Source organism: Symphalangus syndactylus, chromosome 14 (assembly GCF_028878055.3).
Source record: "Symphalangus syndactylus isolate Jambi chromosome 14, NHGRI_mSymSyn1-v2.1_pri, whole genome shotgun sequence".
Lineage (NCBI taxonomy): Eukaryota > Metazoa > Chordata > Mammalia > Primates > Hylobatidae > Symphalangus > Symphalangus syndactylus.
The window spans coordinates 120497061-120522405 of NC_072436.2; positions in this window are offsets into that span (position 1 = coordinate 120497061).

Sequence of the window (25345 nt, forward strand, 5' to 3'; positions counted from 1 at the left end):
AGTACCTCAAGCAGAAACATAAACAAATAACATCTGGGTTTTTCTTTTGATAACCAGTATTTTAAATACAAAAATCTAAAAATTTTGTCTTTGTGTAAGAGTTACACATTTATCATACCAATCAATAACAAAAAGGCGCTATAAATACTGTATGGAAATAAATGTCCTAACAGATGTTAACCAGACATCAGTCTTCACCGGTAAGGATTAGATTTGAAGGTGTTTGCAGATAATTAAAACTTGTTTTTATAACATAACTTAGCAGCTAAGTAGTATAATGAAAATGGGATATTCAAATTATAAGATATAAAATATTAAAGATAGAAGAACATGTTTATTTTTTCAATATAAATATTGTTACAGCTCAGAGAAACAGTATGAAATCTCAGGGCTCATGAAAGGCCACATTCTAGAGATAGTGATTGACAGGTATGGTAATTCCCCTACAGCGTGGTGCCTGTTGTCATGGAGTAGCATGTCTCCTACAGGGTACTACCAGCAGGTTCATGTAGGAAGAGCCAATAGTCCATGTGAGAAACCCCGGAAGGCTAAAGATAGAAGGAAATATTTGTGCCACGTTGAAGAGCAAGTTCACCAGGTGAATTGGCATGTGGCTAGGGTACAACTTCCCATACATATATAAATAATGAAACACACAAAAAATTATCAGAAAAGTATTTTATTATTATTAGAGTCACGATTAGCACTCTCCTCATCAGGAGAGTTTTAGGTTTTTTTCTAGCCCTACTCTATACTTTTTAAACACAGTCTCCAAGTTTCAAAATAAAAGTTTCTTATTTTTAATTCAAATCTCAATTACAATAAAACAAAAACCGAAAATGTAGAAGTTCCTTATTTTGACCATCTATATATCATACACAACAAAAAGACTGATAAAATTCCACTAAACACAACAGCTAGATCCGTATTCCCGTTACTGCTTAAGCCCATTCCAATAAGGATTTTATACCAAATCTGCCCTTGCCAAGGCTACCTGGGGCCTTCATTTTATTATTTGCAATGGACAATTTTAACTTCACATCCATGTTGGCTTCCTTACATCCTAGATGCACATACAGCCAGATTTTTTTCCATCAGATGTGATTTGATCCTCCAAATTCGGAATGCCTTGATGACCTCCTCTTTATCTAAAGATCACTTTAAAAAGCCTGAAGTATTTGGCTCTTCCCTAAATCTTTGGCCAGATGTAATGTCATCCTCCCATTGGCTTTCTTTGTCCAAACTACATTAGCCTTATCTCAGATCTTCAAACAAGTTATATTTCCTGCCTAAGATCTTTCTATGAGTGAGTGAAAGGTGTGACGAAGATAGTTCCTCTTTGCCCCCAAAGGTTTCATTGATCACGCTGATAATGAATTTACTGTTATTTTAATCTCTTACTGTTATACTCAGGCTTAAATTCTCTACCCTACACACTTCAGTTGACATAATTTTAATTTCCACTGTGATGCTTCTCTCTCTTCTGTCAACACTCTCTCCTCACAGGGTTTCATCCAGATCAGGAGTCAGTAACATTTTTGACAAAGAGCCAGATAGTAAATATTGCAGGCTTTGTGTTGCCAAGAGGCAAATTTATGGAACTATCCCTGCTGAAAAATTTCCCTGTATTTTACATTTTAGACTTATAAATGCCACACGTACTTATAACTCATGAGCCATACAAAAATAGGTGGCAGACCAGATCTGGCTCATGGGCTATAATAGTTTTCCAACCCCTCACCTAGATTCATGACTTTAGGCATGCTCTATAGGCTACGATGATCTAACTCACATCTCTAGCCAAGTCAACTTGTCAGTGCCTACTTGATGTCTCCACTTGGATTCTAACTAGCGTCTTAATTTAAGATTAAAAAATGTAAAATCAATCACACATACGCACCTACCCACACCTCTGTCACTTGCAAACTGCCTCATGTCATCAAGACTTTGCCATATCACTAAAAGTGACCATAATCCCCCATGTCCCTAAATCCAAATACCTTGATATAATTCTTGCTCAGTAAATTCAATCATCTTCAAATCAACTTCCAATCTCAACTGATTTTCTCCAACTTTATTGCTACACTCATAATCCCAACTACCATCATCCTTCAACTGGACAGGTGCAATAGTCAGCTAAATGAACCCCCTTCCTTCACTAGTGTACCCTTCCACAATAGTACACCCTCCTAAGAGCTAACCTCATCGTATCACACATCCATCATACACTTTTCAATGTAGTTAATTTATATTCACATTTTGATATAAGATCTAGATTTGGTCCCTGAGAACACTCATGTAATCTCTCTCCATGCTCTTCCTTCATGGACATTCCAGCCAAACCGGCCTTCTTTTCTTTGTAAGAAACTATCAAGCTCTCTTTTTAAATTACAGAATCTTTATATCTGCCCTTCTTTCTGCTCAGAGCACCCCAGATCTTCAAAGTACCTTCCTCTTTGTCTTCACTCAACTCTCAAATGAAATATTACCTCCTCAGAGAGAAAAATGCTCTGAAATACCTACAGCCAGATCAGTGCCTTCCTCCTTGACAGTTTTACTCAGCCATGTTATCACATGTAATCTTCTTCGTAGTAGTGTACTTTATAGCCCTTCACACCATTGCTTTGTTTAGGTATTTGTATGTCTTCCTCCTCTTTCCCTCCTCACTACAGTATAGCCAATTGTGTCTTTGCCTTCTTCACTGCTATATCCCCTAGTGCCTGGTAGGCTTTCTATAAACAGCCATTTATTGACTTATTGACTACATGTATATGCTAATCCTTTTTACTAATTGTTGTTACACTATAAATTTCTCTTCTCCCTCTCTTCGCTTCCCTCTTCTCATGTCCCTTGATGCTTCCTACTCAATATTAACATGGACATCATTTTGTGTCTTCAGCATTTCTCTTTTCATTATATTATGATAGGTTAATTTTCCTAAGAAAACACTATTTTGACAAAAGCAAAGCATTAAAGTAAAGCAGCATAGGATCAATTTTTTCCTATTGAAAAGGAAACACCATCTTTCCGAGAAGACAATTCCACCAGGAAACAAAAAAAACACACACATTTCCGGTAAGTCCTAGTTCCCAAGACTTGAAGCCAGTATGTTTTTCCACTTTCAAGTATCCTTGACTGTAGAGATAAAAGGTATCCACTTAGAGATATTAACTCATTACCACTGCCTAAATTTGGTTTCCAGAAACACAACTTAATATGACATCAATGGATGTGATAATCATTTGAAAGTAGCTTTATCAAAATCATCCAACAGAACAAGTTACTTTCCTAATTAGCATCCTCGGTTAAATACCTAAATCTGATGAATAATAAGTTATGCATTATGCTAAATTGCATTGGCTCACTATCTTAGAATGCTTTCAAACTAATTAAAAATGAGATATTCAGTGATGAGAAACATAAAAAGATAAAAACCTATTTCAATCAGTTTAAATTAGAATTTAACATTTCTTCAATACGCTCTTTTGTAGTCAATTGCAAGAGTAATAAAGCAAAATTATTGAGTCTATAATAGTGACCGTTCAAAATTCATAGTGAATTATTAAAAAGAAAACTAAGGTCCCTGCCAACTTTCCACCTCACTTCAAAGCATAGCCAAGGTCATTACAACAGCAAGTAAAAGACTCCACACAATTCCCACTTCTTCGCCTCTATACTGTTACTTCTGGAATCTTCTACTGCTCCAAATTGTGTGTTTGCTCCAGACTCAGCAGTTCTCACCACCTTGTTCTTCCAATTGCCATCTTCTCTGTGCGGCCTTTCTTGACTACCCAGTTAAAAATTATCCTATCAAAATTATCTGATCCCCATCCAGGATTACTTTTCACCATCTAACTTACGATACTTTGCATATTTATGTGGCTCATTGTCTGTTATCTGTCTCCCTAAGTTAGAATGCGAGCTTCATGATGGCAGAGTTTTGGTCAATTTCCTTCACTCAATAATTCCTGACCCAAAGTAAACACTTCATAAGTATTTTTTGAATATACTAATATATAGTCCGAATTATCAAGGAACTTATAAATAAATAAAGACACAACCCAGCATATAGTGCAGCTTGAGAAATGTTGATAGTGTGGTACAGGAGGAGGTATGTAAACTATGAGAAGCAACAGTTAAATAAGAAGCAATCCAGAAAGACACACAGTGTGGGTGACATCTGAGTTAAAGGACAGAAGGTAAGAAGATAACCAGATGGAGAAAAGAGAGGAAGATCTTACAAACAAGCATCAGAAGTTACCATAAGAAAAGCAAGTACAAAATCATCAGAAGAAAAACAATTGCATCCCAGTTATTACCACAAACATAATTAACTATGAAAACCCAGAACAGTTCATGCTTTGATAATGCTAAAGTTGATACGTAGATTAAGATGTGATATAACAATCTGCAAATCTTAGTTTTCAGAAAACCTTTTTAGGCAAGATATGATGATTTAAGGAAGAAAAGTTGCTGATGGATGAGGCATGTTGTCCCTTAAAGACAAACACTATGAAGACTGCGTACAGCCTTTATAATGGAAAGGTGCCACGTTTTTTCTTTTTTAAGTCCTTGGAATCTCAGTTGGCAACTTTGAAATTCATGTGTAATTCATGAGTTTTTAAAAGAAATGTAATAAGTAACACAAGTGATTCTAGAGCTTGTCTTTAGGCTGAGGTAGATATTGGCATTATAAATTGAAGTGCTAGAAAGGAACAATAAGAATTAAGAATAAGCAGTAATTTCTGCCAAGATCTGTGGCACCCAGTCTCACACATAAGGCTTTTTGGAATCTCTTGGTTTCCAAGGTTCAGGCTCTCATACTTTAGTTTGTACATAAAGGACTTAAGTTATTCTTAAAGCACAGTTTTAGCACTTCACACCAGGAGATGGTTATGAGACTGATCACAGGATAAAGTGAAATAGGATGTGTGCCTACTTGTAGAAGGAACCTCGTTCCTTTTGCCATTCTATTCCTACTTTTCTGGCAGGAAAGTCCTAGAAAAAATTTCATATACAGATTAATTTTAAACAATTTACATTATATTTTACTATTAATAGCTTCTAGAATATCTTAGCTTAGGCTGGCCCTGGTGGCTCACACTTGAAATCCCAGAATTTTGGGAGGCTGAAGTGGGCGGATCAACTGAAGTCAGGAGTTTGAGACTAGCCTAGCCAACATGGTCAAACCTAGTCTCTACTAAAAATCCAAAAATTAGCCGGGTGTGGTGATGCGTACCTGTAATCCCAGCTACACAGGAGGCTGAGGCAGGAGAACCATTGAGCCTGGGAGGTGGAGGCCGCAGTGAGCCAAGATTGTGTCACTGCACTCCAGCCTGGGCAACAGAGCAAGACTCTGTCTCACAAAAACAAAAAACAAACAAACAAAAAAAGAGTATCTTAGCTTATATATTTCTCACATCTGATCCTACCACTTTACTTCTTTTTTCCTGTTTATACCAATTATTTCTATTCCTCTTTACATATAGGCAGAAAGATAAGACTAAAATGTGTCATAGACAATGACATCTAGTAAATTGACGTATTCTTCATGTTTAATTCCACAACAGATTTCAAATACAACCAAAATCTCCAAATAAAATCTTAATTCTAAATTGAGTGCTTGTACAGTCTTCAAATATGTTCAAATAGAACATCAAAGCTCAATAAAAATAGTTATATCACTTGGGATGGTGTTTAAAATATTTTTTCCTAAATAAATTCAGCTTCAGAGGATGAGAAAACCTTCGTTAGGAGATGTTTTAAAGAACAAATTAAGTTAAATGTGAAGGAAATCATACTTTATTTTGTTGAATAGTAAGATTTTTTTGTTGCTATTGTGAATTAATGCCATCCAAATATTGAGTGATGTAATTCAATTTAGTAAAAGAAAAAAGTCTAAATTATCAACTTCTTTCCTTATAAAAATGAAATATGCTATAACTTGCATTTTTTCCATGGCAATGACCCTGATGATCAGAGAGGTTAAAACCTAAAAACATTTAAAATCATCTAATCTAAATTATAAAAAAGAAATCCCTTTCTTCAGAAAAAATAATTTTTTAAGGAAGCACTCATAAACAAATCTCTACTAGTAGATATACAGCATACACATCTCTTACTATCTCCCATGCAGACTGCATAAAAAGGCGTGCTGGCTACTTTTAAGAAAACAACATTCAGATGTCTGGAAAGTATCTGAAATGCATGATTAATCTACACAGATAATTTTCTCAAGAAACCAAATTTTGAAGACAAGTAATTCAAAAGTCTATTGTCTATAAAGTAAATCCGCTGGTATACTTAAACTGCTGTAATCCTTTCTCTGTTTACCTTATAGTGTGCACCTCTCAAGCTATGGGAATGCATGTCTTCTCTAAGAAGAGCTGACTTCTTTTGTAGGAAAAAGCTGTTGGAAATGACTGTTAGGATTTCAAATGTTTGGGAGTGTGTATTCATGTGGGTTTTACGTGTTGAATATTTGCATTTGTAATTTTAAGATGCTTAAATCAAAAACTAAAATGACCTATGCAACATAATTCTGCCATAGGATAAATTAAATTCAATTAAATGTTCCCATACAAATTATTATCTACCACAATGTAAAAATATTTATATATCACAAAGATGTAAGAAACACTGACTTCTATTATACAGCAGAGTTCAATTTCACTACTACTTAGCTTGATGATATTTTAAGGTCATGTCTCTTGGAATACACATTCAATATTCATTGCCAAACGTCTGAGCTCACCTCTCTTGAAGCAATATTCAATTATCAAAGGAAAATAATTTACCAAGCAACCTCACAAAACACAAACTCTAGGTAGCATCAAGGTTTTTCAAAGTGATTATTCCTTACTGGTCGAGATCCTAAGATATTAAAACTCATAGATCACATGATCTGAGATTTTCTAATTGAAAAGCTGTAGCTGTAAACCTTTCATTCAAAGTCGGATACTACTTTCAGCTGTCAAAAGAATTATGCAATCACTTAAACTTCTGGAATGAAAGAGAAAATGAAGGGAACAATAAAAGTAACTGAAATGCACTGAGAAATGAACATAAGGAACCAAATGGAGGCAAAGACAGAGAGAGAGAGAGAGAGGGCTGTTTATCTAACCTTCCCTTCTTGAGTGGGTTTTCTCTGATATCTCTAGAGAACAATTGGATGTGTAACAATGAAATACAAAACACAAGATACTGTCTTCGTATAATTACTTGTAATGATTCCAAGATGGCATAATTTGAGAACTTGCTAAATAGGACAACAAAGTGATCTGCTTTTCCAAAATTTTGCCCCTTAGCTTATATATTATTTCATGGTGAAGATCAATAAAACTGAAAATTGGAATTGCCAGATATTATCAGATTTTATTTTTTGAATGCTTAACAGCTGACCCAAAATCTGGTCATAAAAATGGAAGTTAAATTAAATTGTCCTCAAAATTTAAGTTTGCTACATTTGTAAGAACCACTTGCTTCTTCAAAATCTCAAACTTTCTCATATCTAGCAGCAAATTGAAATTAGGAATTTAAGCTTGTAAATTCATCATGGAAACCAAATTGATTAAAATTTTCTGTGTATTCATGATAATGTTTAAAATTTTTGCTACATTTAAACCCTAAGTTAGTTACAAAAACCCTAAAATTATGCTTGTTTAAAAACTTGGGCTAACTTGCTTTTGAAAACATACTGACATATTCGTTCCATTCTTCTTATAATTATTTTTTTGTCACTCCCAAGCAGCACACCATTGTATATATCCCCAAAACGGCACTTCTTTGTTAAAGCCATTAGGACAGAAATATTTTTGAGCCAGATGCAATGGCTCATGCCTGTAATGTCAGTACTTTGGGAGGCCTAGGTTAGAGGACTGCTTGAGGATAGGAGTTTGTGACCTGCCTGGGCAACATAGCAAGACCCAGTCTTTACAAATGAAATGAAAATAAAATATAAAATAAACTGGCTGGACAAAGTAGTGCACACCTGTGGTCATAGCTACCAGGAGGCTGAGATGAGAGGACCATATGAACCCAGGAGTTTGGGGCTGAGAATGAGCTATGACTGCACCACTGCACTTCAGCCAGAACTATGGGTTGGTGAGTTAGAAATAAGTTCTCAGTTCTGAATATAATAACTGCTCCTGGCACTCCCCAGAATGAGCTGGGTTTTCTTTTGCCTCTCTATAGTCCCTCTTCCTCAGGAAATACCCCCATGGTTCTGCCCGCTGTGCTATTAATTACACCAATGCTTATTATATGTCAGTTCAGTTTTATCTAGATTCTCCCAAAGTCAGTGCTGAACTTAGTTGTTTGAAAATGTATATATTGTAATAGTTACCAAAAAGACCAAATACAGCTAGATATTTATGCTATTTGTTTTATTTCCATCGTAGGTATATTTCCTTTTAAAATTCATATATATCTTTCTCTAAGGATTGTCTCCGTTTTCAGATGTTAAGCACTTTCTCATGCACACACCACCTAAGCAGCAAAGACAGAGTCCACGTCAGGGAATGTCACATTCAGGATAAGTACCTATTATTCTGTAACTCAGAAGTAGGAAAATGGATGTCCTCAAGCAGATGCTTTTCTTGACAGATACAAAAATTTGACAAGGATCACTGACTGACTTCCAACCCACCATTCATCACTTTTATCTTATTTTGACCCTAAGGGTCCCAGAGGGATAATGGCACTACATTCCTATTTAGAATTCAGATTTCAGATTGCATTTCTTATATCATTGTTTATAAGTAGTGGTTGCACACAGTCGCGATAATACTATGACATTAATCTACATTCCTCGTTAAATCGATTTTTGTCTTCCGTTTTTGAGCTTAGCTACAATTTCTCACACGGTTTCTCTAGGAAGATTCCTCAATGACTGAAACATTTAGAACATGGTCGATTCATAAATACGACACTGGGATTCCCCAATGACTGAAACATTTTGAACATGGTCCATTCATAAATACGACACTGGGATTCCCCAATGACTGAAACATTTAGAACATGGTCCACTCATAAATACGACACTGGGATTCCCTAATGACTGAAACATTTAGAACATGGTCCATTCATAAATACGACACTGGGATTCCCCAATGACTGAAACTTTTAGAACATGGTCCATTCATAAATATGACATTGGGATTCCCCAATGACTGAAACATTTAGAACATGGTCCATTCATAAATATGACATTGGGATTCCCCAATGATTGAAAAATTTAGAACATGGTCTATTCATAAATATGAAGAGCTTGTGTAGAAAGTATAATTTACTTATCCTATTATGCTTAAGAAATTATGTGAAATAATGTGAAAATAATCTTAAAACATTTGCATGCATATTTGCTGCAAGAGTCATCTTTCATTGATACTTAATCATAATCATGGACATGGTGGGTCCCAATAACCAATATTTAATGCAAGACTGTAAATTTAATAGAGAGAAAACCTTATTTATAAATTTTCATGTGTTCTTTTCTTGACAATAAGGAGCTGTGAGATTTGTATTTTAAAAGATACTTAGTAATAAAAACTTTAATTTTTAAAACTTTTATTTTTAAATTCTGCTTAATTGCATAAAAGTTAAAAGGTAATATTTAATATTTAATGAGGCTTATTGAGCTAAATGATGATATGCAGCTTGGGTTATACTTGCAATTATAAGATTTGCTCATTATACCTAAGCAATCTCCTTCACTCAATCTAGCTACCACTAAGGAAGCAAAATTCCCTGAATCATAGTATCAAAGCATTCCATTATGTTTTCTATTAAGTTGTTTTGTTCTTTGAATCATTGTCTATTTTAATTTATCCTTTTAGAAAGAAAACAAATTACTTAACTTGCATTTCCCACTAGAAGCTTCACTACAGCTAGACTTGGAATTGATTTCAGGCCATTTTTTAATAAATGATGGTCCCTAGTGAAAGATAGAATACTTGAGCCATCAATATTGAGTAAATAAAAGGGTTTGGGTAAATAAGAGAGAAGATACCTATTTTTCTCAAATATTTTAAATATCTAATAACCTATTCCTCATCTAAAACAAGCCACAATTACTGGAAATGATGGTCAGAGGAAGGTATTAGCAACCCTGTGTAATACTACATGTCATGTTGGATCACTATTACAGAGAAACAGTTGTCATGCTGCATTTTAGTAATTCTACACATCACCAGAGAAATAGACAACTCTTATAGCCAAAGAAATCCAACGTAGCTACTGTCTACATATTCTTGTTTTAGACCTTTGGTGAAAAAAACTACTATGTGTATTGAATATATTTTACATTAGTTTTATCACAAAAGAAAAATGAGAATTCTATTAGATGCAAATACAAATTCTGAATGACAGGAAAGAAAAATTAAAATCAAAGCTGATCTTAATTAACAAAATGTATTATCTGCTTACATGTATATACAACTGTTCATATACAAAGGCACAGATGCATTTGTGGTTTTGAAAAAATATCTATTTCATTTCAAATCTTCATTGAACAATATTACATATGGCAAGAAAGCTGATCTTTTTGAAGGATCTTTTAAAAAGTGTTAAACTTTATTAGATACTCCAAACTAGCAAAGCTCAACTTCATCACAATTATATAATAACACTGCACACTTTCAATTTTATCTGGAGAAATATATCTATCCCTTGAAATAACTCTGTAAACTTCCTGCTCACAGATTTCATTTCAAGCCTTGAAAATGCAGAAAATCAATGCTGAATATACTTGCCCCGAAAGGAAAAGAAAATTTCAGGGGTGTCAGGATGTTTTATCACATAAAGTACAGAATTGCAATTTGTATCTGAGCAGGCAACACACCTCCAAAAATAATACAATACTTATCACAAAATACATTCACAGATACTAGATTTGGCACAAACCACTCCATACAGCTATTGATGAAATCAGTATTGAAAGCCTTATTCCAAAATCTATGGCCCTTTTCTACTCTCCAACTGACATTTCAGGATGCCACAACCTTGCAGCTCCACTCTCTCATTAATTTCCCCTAAATACCCTTGGCAGAAGAACGAGAAACGTCACATTTTTCATTTAATTTCTAAAGAACATCACATCCTTTAAGAATAGGTTCTTGAAATTTTAAAATGTTAAACATAAAAACCCTAAAGAGACAAACATCCAAAAACATAAAAACCCTAAACAGACAAACGTCCAAAAACTTTTCTTCAAAATCACAACAACTTTATATGCTACGTGTTCCTGTAAAATACCACATACACAAACTCACAGGCACACCCACCCACCCAAAACCCACACACTCGAATTTATATGGCCTCGTAATACCTCACATATATATACATGTCACCAAATGCAACAGAGACACACGCATATATATGGCCTCATAATACCTCACATATATATACATATCATCAATTACAACAGAGAAAAGCCAATTTCAGAAACATGGCTTCAATTTTGATGCATTTACTCACACTTAATTCTATTTCAATTTAACTGCAGAGATATTACAATACCCTGTAACAAAAACCTGACGGAAGATTGTAACAAATTGCTTAAACATCAAACCAAACACTAAACATAATTTCATCACAAAGTGAAATTCGCATCCAACTCGCAAAGAATTAGAAAATCCTTGCACTTACCTTGGCTTTGTCCATTCCCCAGATGACCCCAAAACACCACCGTCATCATCAACAGCCCCGGAGCCCACGTCCACATCCTTCTAGTGACACGCTCGTGTCTTCTGGCCATTGCATCTTAAACTCTGCATATTCAGTGGGGTGGATGTGAAAGTACAATAAATTACATTCTTAGAGAAATACACTACGACTCAAATCCCATATCTAATATGCACTGTGCATTTCTGAATTATCCTGCCTACAAGGAGGTACATTTGAAAATCATGCTTCCCTTTAGGGTTGTCATATTGATGATTAATACGAAAGCTCATTCATTTTTAATCTTTAAGCATTCATCTGAATTCCATTTTTAATATCATTTTCCAAAACAGGCCACTTAACCTATGAATGTTAAAAAGTACTCCCGATATACATATTGGAGTTCAGTCAAGCAAAAGCATGGTGTATGGACACTACTTAAGTATAACTTGATATTTAGGCAAATTGATGAATTTAACATACCATGTAATCTCTACATATATACAAAAGGACTTTTCAACACATTTATGTAAGTTTTGCATAAATACCCTTGAAAATATTCTCAAGTTTTAAGTGGTATTCTAATTATGTCAGTAATTTTAACTGAATAAAGAGATGCATCATGTGCAAAAACTAATCTTGTTTACTTAAAATTGAGAGTAAAATTAATTATAGAAGGTACAAAACACTTGTAATTTTGATTTCAGATATATGACCCACAGGAACCTTCATATATACAAATATTATACACATATATGACAATGTATATTTGAGTGTTCATTTTGAAACTGCTTTTCATACTGATACATGAAAATACTTAAATGTCCACCAAAGCAAGGTTATTTATTCATACATTTGAATGATATACAGTAGCTCAAAAGAATAAACTTGAGTTGCATGTACTAATATGGATAAGTGTCCAAAATGAATAGTGAAGCAAAACTAGCAAATTTAATAATGATAAGTTCAAAATTACACCTTTCATATGTAAACATGTGCAATAGTTAAAACTATAAATTTTATGTTGCATAAATATATAATACAGTATAATAACGCATAAGAATGAGAAACACCTTCAAGACTAAAGTTAGGAAATTACAAGACTACAATTTAAATGGTTAGTAGGTGGAATTTTAAATCAGAGGTTACTCCTAAATCCCAATTTTTCCACAGTTGACAAAATAACGGAGTTAAGAAAAATAAACTTAATGATTTCCAGAATGAATGCTTTATTCAAAATGCTACGTAATTACAATTCTAATAAACTTGCAAGGGAATCCAGTCACCCAGAAATTTTTTATGCCTTTCTCCTACATCACGAAAGGGGAAGATTTAATTACCAACTTTGCATTACTTAACGTCAGACTCATAGTATCAGAGCTAAAGAGAAATTTAAGAAACACCTAACTCAACCTCTCCATTTTAAATGACCAAATGAGTTGAGAAGGTTACAATGACATTTCTAAGTTCATATGTAAAAACAGAATTTTGATGACAATGACAGTTTAAGTACTAATAAACACTCCTGGAAAAGTTACTGTAATCCAGGTTATTTTACTGTGCTAAATGCCTTACATTCTTTACCCAATTCAGTTTTCACAGAAATCCTATGAACAAAGCACTTCCAAAATTTACCACTTCACAGCTAAGAAAACAAGGCTTAGAGAAATGCTACACGATCCCCTAGTCATGAGGTTAGTAGGTACCACTGTGGAGACTGAGGCAAAACAGGACGATTTCAAAGCCTATGCTCTGAACAAGTAAACACTAAGCAGGAATTTAGTTCTAGATCTCCCAGTTGTAGTCCAATAATCAGCCAAAAAATGGTGCTGAGAAGAGGGGAAAGAAAGATGTCTTGTATGTGGAGCCTCATGTATTTGATCCCAAATACATCTTCATATTGAAAATCATTAGAGCACAAGGCAAAAGAATTATTAGTTTGTTTCTAAAATCATCAACCTTTCCCAAGTTGAACATACAAATATATTTTATCATATATATACTATATGTGTGTATAGCGTGTGTTTATCTAAGTATTCCTGTGGTTTATATATCTGGATGTGGAATTACAAGTGTTTTGTGGTTTATTATTTATTTATTATTATACTTTGAATTTTGGGGTACATGTGCACAATGTGCAGGTTTGTTACATATGTATCCATGTGCCATGTTGATGTGCTGCACCCATTAACTCGTCATATAGCATTAGGTGTATCTCCTAATGCTGTCCCTGCCCCCTCCCCCCACCCCACCACAGTCCCCAGAGTGTGATGTTCCCCTTCCTGTGTCCACGTGTTCTCATTGTCTCCCTCTGTTGCTCTGGCTGGAGTCAGTGGTGTGATCATAGCTCACTTCAGACTCCAAGTCCTAGGCTCAAGCGATACTTTTGCCTCGGCCTCTCAAGTAGCTCGGACTACAGGCACGCACCACCATCCCCGGCTAATTTTTTTACAGAGATGGGTCCCACCGTGTTGCTTGACTGGTCTCAGCCTCCTTAAGTCAAGGGATCCTCCCACCTGGACTTCCGAAAGCACTGAGATTACAGGTGTCAGCCACCGTGCGTTTTTTGATTTCTTCAATTAATTTTACTTATACACTTGATTACACAAGATTAATTTTGTGTACATAATGAATCTCTTTTGAGGTTTAAGTTACTGATTAATTAGAGTACCACTTAACAAGCGTGTCATCCCAGCACTTTGGGAGGCTGAAGTGGGCGGCTCACCTGAGGTCAGGCATGAGCCACCGTGCCCGGCTTACACACATTCTTTTCACTCCTGCTTGCAGATCTCTGTTCCCTTCTAATTCCAGTGGAACCACTTTCACTTAGTATCAAAATATCCAGATCCACTCATCAAAGTGTAAATAATCCTCCAGCAAATTACCTTTGCAAATCTATTTTTATGTAATATTTCCTTAACTTCTTCTTACCTACATCCAGTAGTCATTTTACAAGGCAGAATTTTTTCTATTTTATATAGAACTGAGGCAGTATTTGAAAAAAATCTCAAAACACTCTTCAGGAAGGACTGGCATCTAAAACACCAGTTCCAATATATATTTCAGTAACATTTTAAAGGACAGATGCTTTTCAAAATGTTATTATAATTTAAAAAAATGTAACCTTCCTCTCTGAGTTCATGTTTATGGAAAACTAATATTTCATAAATGCCAAGTTACTATGATGTATTATCTAAATGCTGCCCCTGCCATTCTATAAATACAAAAATCATAACCTTCTAACTAACTTTGGTATTAGTCAACAACTGTGCTGATGAAAAGTAAAATCAATTCATTTAAAATAATTTTCCATGAACAAAATCAAGTAACTTGTAAGTAGTATGGTAGATGAACCAAAAAATAAAGTAACATTAACCAGAAAGACATGCCATGGACTTCTCTAATCTTTTTTTGGAACACCCTTTTCATGCATATGAAAATAAAAATTAAATATAAAATACCTACTTTATGTATGTACTTTTACTTGTGTCTATTGTTCTTTAAAGATTAAAATAACTCCTAAAGCCTGGATAGCTGAGCCCATTGTGCTCTTCTGCCCATAAAATAGATCGGATGTGCAGTGAAAGAGGTAAAACTTAGGCTTTCAGGTTAGTTATGACGATGGAAACACAATTCTATTCAATAGTGTTCATCTTGGTCTTTCAAATGTTTAAGGTCACAAGGCAAAAGAGAACAGACTTTAAGAATGTTCGTGTATTACTTCTCGTCTTACCCAATAGCTACATTAGTTCAATTAGGCCAGTGTTTTGGAGTAAACAGCACTGTGAAATGTGTCGTGGAGTCCGGAGGCTCCACCACCTACCTCCATGTAGTTGTTCTGTCCGATGGAGCCTAGAGTAATACCTTAGGAGATGCATTACATCTACAGGTACCAACCAGGAAGGGTAGTCTTGAATTAAATGGCTTTAGAACACGTTATAAGAGCAAATCGAAGCTTCTAGGTATTAGAACCACTTCAATCACAGAGCGTCTCTGAGTTCTATCTGTGGCCAGCATCAAGTATCTGTCTGCCCTCCCCGAATGCTTTCTCTCATCATGTGGATCTTCTAGATGGTCTTATTCTTCCCCAGCCAGCCAACTTGATCAACAAGCCTAGGTATATTAGATATGTATAAAGTTGGTTCTTAAATAAAGTCCATTTCTGTATCTAGGTAAGTAATGTCTTCAGACTTACAATTTCATTGATATCTAGAAAGAGTGACTCTAGTTAGCTTCTAGTGTCAGTTTTTCTAGCAGCTTCTTTAAAAACAAAAATCCTCTCTGGAACAAAGCTTCCTTGCAAGTATTGCTGTTGGCAATAGTCCTCTTTACTGAAATGCTTATCCGGTGAAACTTGCGCTGTGCCAGTGAGCCTGCAGGTTGATGGTCCTTTTGTTCAACTTCTCCATTATAAAGCAACCTCTCTGATCACCCTTTTAAAACTAAAGACCAAAGAATCAAATGAGATCAGGAAGTGACCAGAGCTCACAGGTCATCAACTCCTCTTCTTAGCATATTATAGCACACAGTCTAAGCCCGAAAAACACAGCAGAACCCATTACAGCTCTCGAGTTCCAGTTATTAACATTGATTTTTTCCAATGGGAAATTTTCATTAGAAGCTATCACAGGACTCACATTCAGTAATAACTTAGATTTGGATACATACTGGAGCCTTTGTCCTTAGAGTAGGTGCCACTGAGTCACTATTAAAAGGAGTCTTTTTGATCTTAGTAAATTCTCACAGGGCTTATCTCAGTCTAAACTGTAACTGGCCTTTACTAGTGATGTCATGTGTAGTTCAAATTAATATTGTAATGTATATAAATTGTATATATAGGTATAATACATGCATGTATTTACAATTATTTATTTTATTTTATTTTTTAATAAGATAAAAGTTAGAGGTTAAAATATGACTCTAGGCCATTGTGCTTTAGAATGAAGAGCACAGACATGGGTTGGAAATGTAAATTTTGGCCCAATTTAATTTCTGTGACAAATTCATTAATGTCTTCAAGGTTCAGGCTCTATGTATGAGACAAATGAAAACAGCTCTAAGATTCCTGAAAACCCTAAAATATTAAAATTCCACTCTGCCATTAGTTCAGATAAATCATTTGCCAATTTGCCCCACAAGAACCAGGCATCTTTAAATGGTAACACAACATGCACTTCTCTCTCCCAAAGTGTGGTGCATAAACGTTCTGCTTCTCAATAACACAGGATGCCTGCTAAAATGTGCTGTCAGGGGGATTAGTAAGGAAATGTTGTATCAAAACTTCTGCAGATGTGGCCCTGAAATACACATTGTAATAAATCCTCCAGGCCTCTCAAGTTAGGAATAACTGGTTTATAAAATTGTACTTACTTAAAAATTATAGATAAACAGATTTCACCGTAACCCATTCTTTCTGTTCTGAATGAAATAAGGCTCTATATTCAGACTGAATTTTCAGTGAAAAACAACTTAAAATAGTGACAAATCATCTATAAGTTTAAATGAATATAACTAGGAGACCTGAAAACTCAGGTTTAGCAGTCATCTTCCAACAGTTTGAGAGCCCACAGGAGCCACAGAGCCCTCATGTCTCTCCAGAGAAGCAGGGTGATTCTTCCCCCTAAACACCATGCAATTCTTGAAGTGAGTGAAAGCATCCCTGCTCACACTGATACCCTCTCAAGTGAACTCAAAGTTAAGCCATCTCCAGCCAGACCAGATATCCTGGCCCATATCTCATTCATTAATATATGTTGAGAAGCCTTTGTTTCTTGGAAACTACATGAAGTGAATAGGCTGTGGACTCCACTGGACATAGTGGTCTATATTTAACCAATTCCCTTCACACATATGTATCAGATGCTCTCTTAGTTACGGAGCTGCAGTGGTGAATAAGAAAGCCACAGTCCTGTACTCCCAGGGTTTCAATTCTGAAGACGAAGACAGGCACAGAAACCCAACTGAGCAAAGAGAAGAGATTATTACAAAATGTGTTCACATGCAAAGTGAAGCAAGGGACTGAATATACAACAAGGGTTTTGGGGCGAACATTAGATACAATCTTAATTCAGATTATATAAGATTCATACATATAATTTTTATATATAGATATATTAATTTGGGCCGGGCGTGGTGGCTTATGCCTGTAATCCCAGCATTTTGGGAGGCCAAGGCGGATGGATCACTTCAGTCCAGGAGTTTGAGACCAGTCTGATCAACATGGCAAAACCCCATCTCTACTAAAAATAAAAAAGTTAGCCGGGTGTAGTGGTGTGCGCTTGTAGTCCCAGCTACTCAGGAGGCTGAGAAAGGAAAACTGCTTGAACCCAGGAGGCAGAGGTTTCAGTGAGCCAAGATTGTGCCACTGCACTCCAGCCTGGGTGACACAGCAAGACCCTGTCTCAAAAGAAAAAGAAAAAAAGAAATATTAATTTGGATTATACAGATTCTAACCACTTCTTTCAAGTGAGAATATTTAAGGTAAGACCTGAGAATAAAAAGAGTTAGCTTTTCATACACTACAGAAAGATTCGTCTTTTAGGAAAAACCCCCAGTGTTCATGGACCCTAATATATGAGCAAGATCTTGGCATGTAGAAGAAACCTGTGAATTGGATGAAATGAAAAACTGAAAAGTAGGAATCTGGATGAAGTACAGAAGGGAGAAAGACTAATGTGAGACGTGGCTGAAAGAGAAGGATATGTGAAACAGTACAGGTCTTCATTAGTAATGATGAGGAACATAAATGTTAGTCCAAGTACACCAGAAAAGTGGGAGAGTTGGAAACTGAAAGACATGTGAAGAGATCACTTTGGTTTCTCTGTAGCTAACAGGGTGTAGGAGATTAAGAATTAAAGTAGGTTGACTAAGGATGACCTAAGAAAATAAGCATAGGTAAGAAAATATGTGGCTCTGGCTAGGCTGGGGACATTGGAAATCAAAAGAGGTGGAGGAAATTACAGATGTATTTGGAACCAAAATATTTTTTAAATGAATGTTGAATTGGATATTGTCAGAATATTGAGGAAGGGCCAAAAATGACTTATAAGCGTCTAGCATGGCTGGCAGTGCCACTTACTGACATGTGGGAAACCAGGACATGTTACCTCTGAATTATTCGAGTGCTATTGTCATGTAAATCATCAACTCCCAGAATAAAGGTCTGGGCCAAACTCTAAGACTGGAAATTATGAGCTGTTTAGTAGTGTTTAGAGCTTAGAGAGAGTATGTGTGTGGAGAGAAAAGAAGAGCAATTAGGACAGAACCCTTAGAAACGTCAATATTTAAAATTTGGGAAGAGAAACAGAAACAAATAAATTGTGGGAAAATGAAGCTCAGGGTAGTTGCAAGGGAATGCTAAAAATGAACTATGGCATTTGAGGAGGAAAACGTGGAAACTGAAAGCAAGAGAGTACGGATGGATCGTGAGGGAGCAGCAGCAGCTGTGTCCTAAGAAGAGTCTCAGTGAAAATGAAGGGTTGTAGGAATGAGGACATCTGGGCCAACGAGCTGGCAAGGAGTGATGTCCAGGAGGCAGAATATTTGCATCTAGATCCTGGTGGTATATACCCTTATAGAAAATGTTTCAGATTTGATGACAATAAAGTGGAGGAAAGAAAAAAAGTAATGGAAATAAAGATGTCAAAAAACGGGGAACCGAGGTTTGTACTGGTCCTTTCACGTGAAAGCTGAGCCACTAAAATGATGGCTGAACTTGCCTGAAGATGATATTGAGCAAAAGATCTACAGCCTTAAATAAATGGCAAGAGGCCAGGTGCAGTGGATCATGCCTGTAATCCCAGAACTTTGGGGGGCTGAGGCAGGCATATCACCTGAGGTCAGGAGTTCGAGACCAGCCTGGCCAACATGGCGAAACCCCGTCTCTACCAAAAATACAAAAATTAGCTGGGTGTGGTGGTATGCACCTGTAATCCCAGTTACTCAGGAACCTGAGGCAGGAGAATCACTTGAAACCGGGAGGAGGAGGTTGCAGTGAGCCGAGATCACACCATTACACTCCAGCATGGGTGACAGAGCAAGACTCCATCTCAAAAAAAAAAAAAAAATAAGACCAGAGTGCCCAGGAGGGAGGTCTGTTGATGATGGTAATACCAAAGGGGCATGGCCGATATTTCCAAGGGGTTTGAGTTTCAAAGGAACAGTCTAATTTGCAAGGAGCGGAGAAATTAACAGTCTAGAAGTTGTAACGGGAACCAAGAACAACCACCTCGGCTTCCAGCCATAGGTATGTGGAGGGTGAGAAAAAGACCTGTCTCAATTTATGAAAGCTAGAGGAAAAACTGCACTTAGTATCAACCAACTTTTGTTTTAAGATAATTACAAACCAATATGGAACTTAGCAAGAGTCAATTTTGACAGTTTCCTGCAGCTTAGTAAATTCTGCACAAAATTAAGATTTAACACAAAAGTAGAGAAAAATTTTAATGGCATAGCACATTTCTTCACAATTCCTTAAACCAAATAATTCCCTGTTCTTCTAACTCTCACCTTACACTATCAACTAGGCTTCTTATTCAATGAACGGTTTAAGTCTACTAAGACACACACACACACACACACACACACGTCTTATCCAGCTGCAGATCTCATTTTTGAAGGTACACTGAAAGTACATAGATCATTCTATAATCATCAACTATGAAGATTGTGAGCAACTGGAACAAGTATTCTTGGAAAAGAAGTTTCCTGTGTATAAGAAAAAAAAGAGTCCAACTCTGGGAACTGACTTGGCTGAGTCATCATTATATGCCACTGGCAAGAAATCAAGAAGTAACTCAGGACTGATAAACTTTGTTAAAGGAAATGGAAACAGCCTATCTGTGAGGCTTAATTCTTGATAATCTGGCCAAGATATAGCATCTGGATAAGAGTTCACTGACTCAACTAAATTTTGTGAAGGTGAAGTACTTGTTAAAATGAAAGATCTATTTAGAGAGAAATAAGTAGACATAATGTCTGCACTATGGATAGGTGTATACCTGTTTTTTGCAAAAACAGTTTGTATCTTTGAAATGCTGGTTTGCCCTGGACAGAGCTAACTTAAATAGAGACCTGGCGCGGTGGTTCATGCCTGTAATCCCAGCACTTTGGGAGGCCGAGGAGGGTGGATCATGAGGTCAGGAGATCGAGACCATCCTGGCTAACACGGTGAAACCCCGTCTGTACTAAAAATGCAAAAAATTAGCCGGGCATGGTGGCGGGCACCTGTAGTCCCAGCTACTCTGGAGGCTGAGGCAGGAGAATGGTGTGAACCCGGGAGGCGGAGCTTGCAGTGAGCCGAGATCGTGCCACTGCACTCCAGCCGGGTGACAGAGAGAAACTCCGTCCCCAAAATATATATATATAGTTTTTATATATATATATGTATATATACCCAAAGGATTATAAGTCATGCTGCTATAAAGACACATGCACACGTATGTTTATTGTGGCACTATTCACAATAGCAAAGACTTGGAACCAACCCAAACGTCCAACGATGATAGACTGGATTAAGAAAATGTGGCTGGATACATATGTAACAAACCTGCACATTGTGCATATGTACCCTAAAACCTAAAGTATAATAAAAAAAAAAGAAAATGTGGCACATATACACCATGGAATACTATGCAGCCATAAAAAAGGATGAGTTCATGTCCTTTGTAGACACATGGATGAAGCTGGAAACCATAATTCTCAGCAAACTATCACAAGGACAAAAAAAACCAAACGCTGCATGTTCTCACTCATAGGTGTGAATTGAACAATGAGAACACATGGACCCAGAAAGGGGAACATCACACTCCGGGGCCTGTCATGGGTGGGGTGAGGGGGAGGGACAGCATTTGGAGATATACCTAATGTAAATGATGAGTTACTGGGTGCAGCACACCAACATGGCACATGTATACATATGTAACAAACCTGCACGTTGTGCACATGTGTCCTAGAACTTAAAGTATATACATATATATATATATATATATATATATATATATAAATATAAAGAGAAAACCATTAAAGAAAGGCTATAATACACAGGAACACACAGACATACATACACCTGTGTGTCTATATCTTCAGTTATCACACTTTTTCTATACAGACTCCACACGAGACAAACATGTTACATTTTATGAGAAACTATAAGTGGAAAGAGGAGAATTTGTGAAATCAATATAGAATGTTCCTTGTTTAGCATAATTCTAACTGTTTCTCATTAGAGGTCTGAGTATCAATCTGTATTATATGTGGCCATGCTGGCATTTGGGAAATTCCACAAGAAACTTTTTAAATATGAATTTGGAAAAGGGAAAAGGATTTTTAAAGTGTCTTTTTTTGTTCTGCATTCTATGTGGAACATCTATTTTGTGCTAACTGCTCGTGTTAGCTTGTGATTGCCTGTGACTATGTGGAAGATATACTTTACGTGACTATGTGAGCAATAGTCTTAAAGTTAAGAAATCTAAAATTTGGTTGGTTTAGTTGCTAATTAGGTAAATTACCTTGTAATGGTTACTTAACCTCTCAAAGATTAATTATCTTCAGTGGTACATTGAAGGTTCCATTCATATTGATTTTAGTAGACTTATCCTACTAAAAAGTAAATTTAACAGAAATTATTCTAGACCTCATTATTTCAGGAGACCCCACCCCAGCTTTTATTCCTAACTTCAAGAAATGCAGAGAAATTTAAAAATTCGATGTTCTCCCAATTCAACAGAATATAACTGAACTAAATCGATTTATGTATAATTCATTATTTCAACCTTTAACGCTATATCCGAGCGGTTTGTTTTCACCATAAAGTTATAGCTGTTTAGGCCAATAATTAAAGAGGACCTTGATAGAGAATGACAAGAGAGGATGATCACCCTATTGTCTATCTTCCAGCTGTTTTCAATGCCCTGAAGTTTTATTCACACCCAAATATTAGAATCTTATCTGAGAGAGCGTACTCAAATGATGAATCATGCTAATTTCTCAAGAAAAGTGTTACAGAATAATAAATGCCTTTCTGGTCAAAGCACTGATGCTCTGGAAATAATCTTTATCCAAATGAGGTACAGGAATTGTTAGGACTATTAAAAGTTTGTATATGATATCTGCCAGGTTCGACTGAGCTTCACTTAAAATCTACCATATTAGGGCCAAGTGTAATGACTCAAATTAGTGAACTTAAAAATTGTTTTAAAATGTTTCCTGGAGACATTTCAAATATTGCTCTCTGATTTATCACTGTTACTTTTGCTGAATTCAATTTGATGCCAAGATTTATTCAGATTAATCAAATGCCATAAACTCTGATACCTAATGTTCCTTAACACCTTAAGAACTTTTAAACAGATCAAATGTTGAAGATACGCTTTTAGTGAAACTGTACCTAAGCACATGAATTCTATTGAATATAGCTTTTTAGAAGACTAACAAAGAAAGAAGACTTAGGAAATTCGGAAACATTTTTTAAACCTTCTAGAGGGAATTAAACTACTGAAAAATAATTTCAATTGGTGAATCTAATGGCATTAATCAGAAGATAAGAAAAAAGTAACCATAAAACTTTATGGGGGTAATATTTGCTATGAGGATCAGGAAAAACAACTAATGGATATTAGGCTTAATATCTGGGTGATGAAATAAACTGTACAACCAATCCCATGGCATAAGCTTACCTCTGTAACAAACCTACACTTGTACCCCTGAACTTAAAAGTTAAAATTTAAATAAATAACGTTGTGCTATTAATTTCAACCAGAGCCTTTCCAAGGTGCAGGGAACTTTTGAGAATTTTATTTCTTGCAAAAGGAAACTTGATTCCTTGCTTAGGGCCTTCCTAGGAAAACCTCTATTCTTTGGAGAAGCATCATACTCCTACAATATTTAAGGACCATCATATTTGTCAGACTTTTTTTCTGTTTTACTGTGAGCAGTTTACAGAACATAAAGAAAAATCAAATCCGAAGGTGCACTACACGTGTTTTATCAAAAGGAACATTTTTGTGTACTTTTAAGAAAATACGACAAATTGAGTTTTCTGACCTATTACCAAGTTAGACATCTTGAGTGAATTGAATCTGTTGTAATCCTGTTTGGTTTTCATCCCATGGCTCTGGAAAACTGACATTTATCTCCAATTTTTCAACTCTGCTTCTTTCCAGTACCTCATCTATACGACTATTATAGTACTTTTCATCTGCTTCTACCACTACACTATGGCTGCATTACTTTTAACACAGTGTCCCACATGTTACCCATTTCTACCTTATATAAAGAGTAGAAATTGAATTGTAATTGAGTATCCAGTTGCCTCATATTCAGGTCTTCAACTGAAATAACTCCAGCTATCTCAAAACTTCAACCCTCTCTGGAAGTATTGGACCAAATTATCCCAGATTATAGCACTCTCAGGCTAAAATTACTAATGCTTCTATAGTTTCAGAGACTGTATCAGGTTATTCAACACAACATTCCATGCACCATTCCAGCCTCATATAATCAGAGGACACTTAGACGACTTTAATAGCCTTCAAAAGACACCCTCCTCTTTTACTTATATATATATTTATTTATCTATTTATTTAATGGAGACAAGGTCTCACTCTGTCACCCAGACTGGAGCGCAGTGGCATAATCACGGTCCACCGCAGCCTGCACCTGCCGGGCTCCGATCCTTCCACCGCAGCCTCCTGAGTGGCTGGGACCACAGGCGCCGCCACCACGTCTGCCTGGTTTTTGTATTTTTGTGGAGATGGGGTTTCACATGTTGCCCAGGCTGATCTGAGACTCCTGGGCTCAAGAGATCCACCTGCCCCGGCCTCCCAAAGTGCTGGGATTACATGAACGAGCCATTGTGCCCAGCCGGTCCCGCCCGGTTTTTAACCTTCGTACTGTTTATATAATCATCCTTCACAAAATAGAACACTTCATTACTCGATGGTTCTCATTATTCTAATATGAAGAACTATATTAAGAAAATAAATTCCTGGCCGGGCGCGGTGGCTCACACTTGTAATCCCAGCACTTTGGGAGGCCGAGGCGGGCGGATCACGAGGTCAGGAGATCGAGACCACGGTGAAACCCCGTCTCTACTAAAAATACAGAAAATTAGCCGGCGTGGTGGCGGCGCCTGTAGTCCCAGCTACTCGGGAGGCTGAGGCAGGAGAATGGCGGGAACCCGGGAGGCAGAGCATGCAGTGAGCCGAGATCGCGCCACTGCACTCCAGCCTGGGCGGCAGAGCCAGACTCCAGCTCAGACAAAAAAATAAATCAATAAATTTCCAATATTTCCTAGCATATCCAATTTAATTCTATACATCACATAAAAATAAAAGCCGTCTTACTGTGTTAGTTTCTTACTGCTGTTACAGTAAATTAACATAAACTCAGAGGCTTAAAACAACACATTTTTTTTCTTTATACTTCTGGGGGTCAGAAGTCCAAAATGGGTCTTAGTGTGCTAAAATCAAGGTATCATCAAGTGTATATTTTGTCTAGAGATTCCAGGAGAGAATTCACCAGGTTTGAGGGGTCACATGTATCCCTGAGCTCTTGGCCTCTGCACATCTTGGACACAGCACATCACTTCAGCCTCGGCTCCAGTTTACCCAAGCTCTTCTGCTCACTCTGGTCTCTCCGCCTTCCTGTCTGAAGGTTCTTTGTGACTACAGTGGGCCCACCTAGA